The sequence below is a fragment of the Triticum urartu genome, chromosome 6 (genome assembly GCF_003073215.2).
Source record: "Triticum urartu cultivar G1812 chromosome 6, Tu2.1, whole genome shotgun sequence".
NCBI classification, from domain to species: domain Eukaryota; kingdom Viridiplantae; phylum Streptophyta; class Magnoliopsida; order Poales; family Poaceae; genus Triticum; species Triticum urartu.
In genome coordinates this window covers 463180517-463188393 of record NC_053027.1, presented here as the reverse complement: position 1 = coordinate 463188393, position 7877 = coordinate 463180517, and positions in this window count along the sequence as shown.

Below are 7877 nucleotides of genomic sequence, written 5' to 3'. Positions count from 1 at the left end.
ACAAAACAAACACATTTTCTTTTTGAATAAAATATCATTTAGTTCGATGATACAAAACATACAAGTACAGGGGCGACGATACAGTAAACCGTTGAAAACTTACGAGAAAAATATTACCAAAAAAATAGAGCAAAGTCTAGTTAGTGAAAACACGCTTAGTACAAACCCATGCAAGCATCAGTACAAGATCCCTTTTTTGGAACCATTCAAAATTACTCTACAAAAAATAGCTCAGTGCAAACATACATATATATCAGTACGACTACTCTGTTTTTCACACGAGAAAACAGTAGGATCCGTCATGCCGTATTCAAAATTACTGTTAAACGATTCCGAAGTAGAGAAAACGTTCAACATGACTAATTTTCACATTTTCGATAGCTATCCAACGGTATATTATTTTCCATATTTCGACAAACTTTTTAAAAAATCACGTTCAAAATCAAATTTGACCGTATTCGAATTCGTTTTTAAACCGTAAGGAATTAGAAAAATATTTCTATACGAAAAAGTTGCGCATTTTACATAGCTTTCCAACACCGTATCATTTGCGTCAATCCGACAAACCGTTTGCAAAAAATCGCAAAAATACGTTTCATCCAGAATTTCACCGTTTTCAAATTACTTTTAAATCATATAGATTTAGAAAAAACAATACATATATGGAAGATGCGGATTTTGACCAGCTTTCCAACGCCATCTTATTTGCTCAATTCCGACAAACCGTTTGAAAATTGAGTCCAAAATACGATTCATGTTTTCGGTTTTAAAAAAAATGGTTTTTTTCAAAACTGCTCTTAAACCATAATGATTTTGCAAAAACGTTCAATATACTTGAAATATGGTTGTCAAGAGCTTTCCAACGATATATTACACGCCACGTTCCGACAAAAAAATTACAAAAAGTTTTTGAACTAAAGAAAACGATGTGTTAAACACAACTGAAAGCGTCAGTTCAACCCGCTTCGAAAACATCAGTTCAAGCACCTGAAACCGTCAGTTCAAAAAGGGTAACAGAATAATATTCTGTTACTAGTAACAGAATAGCCCATATATATTTATTGGGTGGGTCTATTCTAATAACACCCTCAAGACCTTATTCTGATAACAAAAAACGTTATTCTGCTAACACCTGCTAACCTACTCAGCCCGCAAACCAAAACACACCACCTACCCGAGAAAAAAACAAATCCCTAGCCCACCCACGCAGGACCTACCTCCCCCTCTCTTCCTTGCCCGCCCCACCCCCATTCTCTGCCGCCGTCGGGCAGCCTTCCCCGCGCCCCCCCCCCCCCCCCCAACCAACCTTCTGCTGCTGCTGGCAACACCAGCGCGGGCAAGATGCGAGCCACTCCCCCTCCCTGGATCCATGACGGTAGCCGCGCTGGGGGAGGTTGACTGCCCGGATTCGTCGCCGGGAGGCCACCACTCTGGCGCCCCACCTACCCCGACAACCTCCTCCGGTGAGCCTGCCCAACCCGCATCGGCACCTACCTGCGCCGCTCCTCCCTACCCCGCACCACCTCCGCCCGTCATTCTCCCCAGCGTACGTGCCGCCGCCACACACCTTTGGATCTCAGCAGCCGCCCAGCCCACCGACGCCTCTTCGGGCATCTACTTCCTCACAGCCCGTATGTTCCACGAGCGGTTCCGGTTGCGGAGCAACCCCGTCGCCGGCTTCGGCCCGCACCATCTCCGCTCGTCGTCGTTCCCAGCACACGACCGCCACCAGAACACTACCTCATTCCCATCTTTTTCCTCCCACCCTGAGCGGGCATGCAGTTCCTGCAGTGCTCCAGCCCACGGGCGAGCAGTGCGGCAGCGCCCCCCTATGCCTATCATCTCCACCCGATCGGCCTCCATCTACACGGCGGCATGAGTTATGTGATTCAGCTCGTGCGCACGCATGATGCGGTTCGGTGCCTGTGCACTTGCAGTGTCTCTTGTGTGCAGCTACGTCACCCGCCAAACACCATCATTGTCCGTTCTTTGCCTCCAGGAGCACCACCTCAACCCTCGTGCAGTGCGGATTGTGAGCACGTGCAGTCAGATGGGCGCGTGCGTGCAGTGTGCTGAGTGCGAGCGCATGCGATTCAGTTTCGGGCGTTTTGGTTCTCGTCAAAGCCTCCTCATTCCTTATTCAGTTGACTGCCCTTCCCAGCTGGCCTGCTGCAAGCATGGTGGTCAGAGCATCAAGAATCACTGGGTGCTCTCCTGGAGCTCACTGATTTGTGTGTTTCCTTAAGAGAAAATCAAAAGTGCAAATGCAGTCCCCTGTGGTTTGCTCTTGAGATTTATTTTACTTATTTTTGCATGAAAGATGAAGTGCTGCAGAACGCGTCGATGATGCAGTGCTGTTTGCTGAGGCGCGCCGTTCACCGGTGATGGCTGTGATTAGATGTGTCGTTTTGCAGCTTAGTCATTTCTATATTTTCTTATGGAAATCATTTGCAGTGCACTCAGTAAGAAAAAGGTTGATGCAGACCACTTCGAGGAGTACTATGGTTCACGTCAGTGAAATGTACTTATTTTTTTGTAAAAAAATAGATGCAGTCCATTTGGGCACTGCTTGCGGTTTGCACGGCTCGTGTGTGAAGTGCATGATGTGCGCGTGTGTTTCAAAACTCAGTCGATTCTGTGAAGTGCATGATGTGCTTCTGTGTTTCAAAACTCAGTCGATTTATCAAACACATGTAGTGCGCTTGGTCCTCAGACGTGGTTCATTTTTGAGAGTGATACTATTCACTTGCGCCCAACATGAAAGTGTGAAAATGAATGTTACAGAAACAATAGAATAGTATTGTGGTTCACTTTGATTTATGTCACGGGTCACTTGCCCTCGTCTCTGCGGTCCGCCCTCATTCATAAAAAAAGTAGAAAAAAACGACGAAAACTCATAAAAACTTGTTTGAGAAAATTTACGCCCGACAAAGGAAATTATGTAGTTCGCTTGCCCATCCGATGTAGTGCGGTTTTCATTCTGAAGCAGTGCGGTCGGCCGTATGATGTTGTTCATCCGTAAGTGCAAAAAAATTGTTACAAAAGTGAAAAAAGTAATGTGTTTCACTTCTTGATACTGTTGTGGTTCATTTACACCCGATGTGAAGTGCACTCTACTTTCTCGTCCTTAAAAAAATTATGTTTCAATAAAATAAACCATGCAGTTCTCTAACATGTCTGATGCAGTGCGGTTTTTCGTCCGATGCAGTGCGGTTTTCAGTCGGATGAAGTACCCACGTCGATTTGGGTGTCGCGAAAAACAGAGTGTCCGCATTTCGGTAAATTTAAAACTGCTCTTAAACTATAAGGAATTAGAGAGAGTGTTCTACATGAAAAAGTTGCGTCTCGTCGATATATTTCCAACGGCATATCATTTGAATCATTTCGACAACCGGTTTGTAAAAATTTCGCGAAAAACGGCCGCTGCCACTTGTCGTGTGCCACACGATTTTCAAAATTAACTTAAAACTGTGAGGAATCTCAAAAACATTTCTACATATGAAAGTTGCGCCTTGTCCATAGCTTTCCAATGACATATTACACGCCTCGTTTCGACAAATAGTTAAAAAACTAGAGCAAAAGCAGTACCGAAAATTTGAATTTTTTTAAAAAACAGAATTCCGCGATTTAGTAAATTTGAAACTTCTCTTAAACCGTAACGAATTAGAGAAAGAAATAGATATGAAAAAGATGCACCTCGATGATATCTATCCAACAGTGTATCATTTGCTTCATTTCGACGAGCGGTTTAGATAAAAATGCTAAAAAACGCTCGCTGCCACTCGTTGTGGGCTACACCATTTTCAAAACTGCTCTTAAACCGTGAGGAATCTCGAAAAGTGTTCAACATGGAAAAGTTGCGCCTAATCCATAGCTTTTCAACGATATATTACATGCCTCGTTCCGACAAACGGTTAAAAACTACAGCGAAAACAGTACCGATAAAAACACTGCGTGCAGTTTTTTGCCACGGGAAGTTCACTCGCCCTAGTACTGCAGCACACTTGGTTCAAACAATGACGTACACTTGCATTGAGCATGCAGTGCGCAAGTGTTATCAGAGTAACTATTCTGATAATATTATCAGAATAGACCGGCTGTATATATATATGTATGAGTTTATGTCCTCTACAGCATTCACTTATTGCTATTTCTTCAAGTTGGTTTTCTGCTAAGTGAATGTGATCGGACCCTTCCCCTCTATGCTATACTCAACCCAATCTATTCACAAATTCTTCATGTGCGTTCTATTTGAAACTCGTTCAGAATCTTCACTGTGTCCTTGTCAGCTGAAGAAATTGCGAACGGAACTTTAAAACCTATCTTATCGAAATTTTCGGCTTTGCTGCTCAAACCGTTCCGCATCCCACGATACACTTATCCACTCACCCACGATCTAACACGATCTCCACCTCTCACTACGTGGGTGACACATGTCATGCGAATGAGAAGGGTCAGGGGCACGTTCATCCAATTTCTTCGGGCGAGCAGTTTTCACTTTGGCTATAAATACCCCTCCTTCCCTTCCTCACTTCTTTTACTCCGCTCGATCTCTCTCCAACTCGAGCTTCTCAAACCCTAGCGCCGCCGCTACTTCATCGCTGCCGGTGAGGAAGAGCTTCACTGCCTCGACCTCATCGCCGACGTACTCGCGCTGACCGCGGAAATCTTCACTCCACCGCCGCCGTAGCCGTCTTCCTCTGCCAAGTTAGGGCGTGGAAGATCTGCACAAACGAACTTCACATCTCCTCACTCCAGTTCGTCGTGTTCTTCGTCCAGGGTAATTAAAAGTTACTTTTACTACCCTCCTTGATTCGAATGATTATCTTAAAAATCTTCAAAGGTGTTTTTCTTCATAGATTCACACACTAAACACCTCACGGGTCATCTGTTCTTGATTCGTTTCTCTAAGCCATGTTTTTCTTCAAGATTCCTCAAATGTGTGAATTTTTAATCTACACATCTCTGGAACCTAAGACAAAGAACGCTTAGTGAAATTTTTCAAGACTCATCTGGTTAAATTCCTCTAACTTGTTCTTTTTACAAAACCTTCTGAGAACGCATATGACCTCTCCAAATTCCTCGCAACTATACTCTGTTCACAGGTACACATGTCAGCTGCTGAATCACTGGGTTCTCATCAACTCAACTCATTTGCAGCGTTCCTCAAAGAAAAGTTGCATACTTCTTCAGAGAATTTGATTGTTCAAATTCCTCAACTGAAGAAAATGGCTAATGGTAAAAGGCCACAGAAAGGAGGAAATAAGCCCGAGGTTATGACTGCCTTTGAAATCCCTGAGGACATATACAAAGATTACTGCACTCCTGATGAGGCCAAGTTTGGCAAAGAGGACAAAAATCAACGCAAGGTGCGCATACAGAGGATAGAAAGGAGATGGGCAAGAGAGTGGAGGGAGTACAGGTATGTAACTCCAAAGTACATGAAGAAATTCGCACTCAATCCTCCATGCCCAAGAGCTCCATTGGCACCTAGCCAAATCGCTGATCCCACCAGCCTCAAGCGCGGTGAGGACTATCGTGATGAATGGGCCAAGCGCCAAGCCAAGTTGGCTAAGCAAGCCAGAGAAGCAGTGAGGAAATTCAATGAAGACTCTGCTGCTGCTGCTGCCTCTACTGTCAAGCCAAAGAAGGCTATGTCAAAGAAGCCTGTGCGCAAGCCAAGTGCTTCACCAACAATGCCCTCAAGGCCAAGTTCCTCAGCAATGCCCTCACGGCCAATTCCTCATGTTGCTCTTGTTCCTCCAAAGTCCTCAGCTCCTCCGCCAAAGCCCTCAGCTGTCCCGACTAAATCCTCAGCACCTATGCATCTCGCCTCGTGCCAAAGGACTGCAGGCATCTCCATTGCCTCAGGTGTCTCAGCTAGTTCCTCAGCTGCACCAAGTTCCTCAGCTGGCCCCTCACTGCTGAAGACAAAGGACACTACTGGACGAGGTCCTCGCCCAAGTCCTCAAAAGAAACAAGTTGGTTTCCAAGTACCGTCTGAAGAAGACGAAGCTGATGATGATGAACTTGCAAAAATCATCAAAGACAGGCAAGTCAGGGCCGCTAGAGCCAAAGGATCAGAGGTGCCACTACTTTTGGATCCCAAGTTGATCCTCGACTACATTGATGTCTGGCACAAGGACCGCAACACTCCCTTGCCTGACTTCAAGCTGACTCCTGGCCAGAGTCACATGCTGACCCACTTCATTCAAGAAGAAAAGTGAAAATTTGAGAAGGCCATGCAGATCAAGAAAGCGCAGTACAAGAAAGAGCGCTATCTGAAGAAAAACGTTGTCTCTATGACAACTGAAGAACTTGTCACTATTCAGACTGAGATTAAGAAACTCAGTGATGACTTTGACGCATATCGCGCTGATTGGCTTGGAGCCAAGGTTTGTTTTGTGAAACTTGCGGATAACTTCACTTCCAATGTTGCAGCCCCAACGCAACAGGAAATTCCTCAGGTTGAAGCATCTGCTCAGCCTACTGAAGAAAATGCCAGCACCGCTGATGACAATCAGGCTGCTGAAGAAAATGTGAGTTCCAGGGCTGATGACTGCATTCCAGCCACTGAAGAAATTGCCAGGGCACCCACTAGTGGTCCGCCTGAAGAAACTGAAGAACTCAGGGAAACTGCATCAGTTGTGCCTGAAGAAAATCAACCAGATTCCTCAGCTGCTCCTGCACCAACTTCAACTCAAATCCTTCCATCTGCATCGGATGTGAAGAAGACCAAGGCTGCAGAGCATGCTGCAGTGACGAAAAGGAAAGCATCAGCTACTTCAGATTCTTCAGCTTCGAAGAAAATGAAGCCTATGACAAGTTCATTTGCAAATACAATTGATGTTGTTCCCATCTCAACCAGGCCATCAAAGGACCTTGTTCCTTTTGATGAAGAGTATGTGATCCCCAGCGGATCTGATGAAGAAACTCCTTCTGCTGCTTCGTCTGAACTGTTGGATGAAGAAATTGAAGTGGATGCGATCCCTTCAACACCTATCATCTCCTCGCCTATGCCTCAGTTCACAGCTAAAGAGGCTGGCGTTGAAGAAATGGAAGATGAAGATGTGGACATTGGCTGCTCCACACCCGTAACCAGTGATGAATTCTGGGAAAGTCAGCATCCAAACTCACCAATGTTCACCCCTCTATATCAAATTCCTCAGTCCCCCACACAAACTGTACATATGGGCTCTGAAGAAACTCATCCCACTGCATCTGTCCATGAGGAAATTCTAGCCACTAGCGCTGAAGAAACTGCTGCTGCTGAACAACCACCGACGCAGACTGTCACTGAGGAGGCACCAGAAATTCCTCAGCCTGAAGAACCTGCGATTGAGATTCCTGAGGTCATGATGCAACTCACTGACACTCCTCTGCCGAAGCCAAAGGACCCATTCTCACGCAAGCAAAAGTTCAAGGCTGATGATTTCTTCGGCAAGCACGTATTCTTTGAACATTACAACCCATATAACTCTGCTCGCATTAGGAAGAGGCGTTTCTGGACTACTAGTCAAGCCAATTTCTATTCCTCAGTGCTGTTCAACAAGGAGAAGATCTTCTACCATGAGCATATTCTCACGTGGATATGGAATCTCTGTCGTGCTTTGCACCAGTCCTCAGTGTTCTTCACGACGCTGGACTGCTAAACTTTTGCTCTGACATCTGCGATTGGAATGAAGAATTGATTCTTCAATTCTATGCAACGCTGCACATCACTGGAGATGCTGAAGATGTGAATTCCTGGGTGTTGGACTGGATGTCTGAAAACACTCACTACACTGCACCAGCCTTTGAATTGCTTCGTGCTCTACCACTCAGTCCTCCCCTTGAAGAAGCTCGCTGCATCTATAGTGAACCTGAGCTCACACATC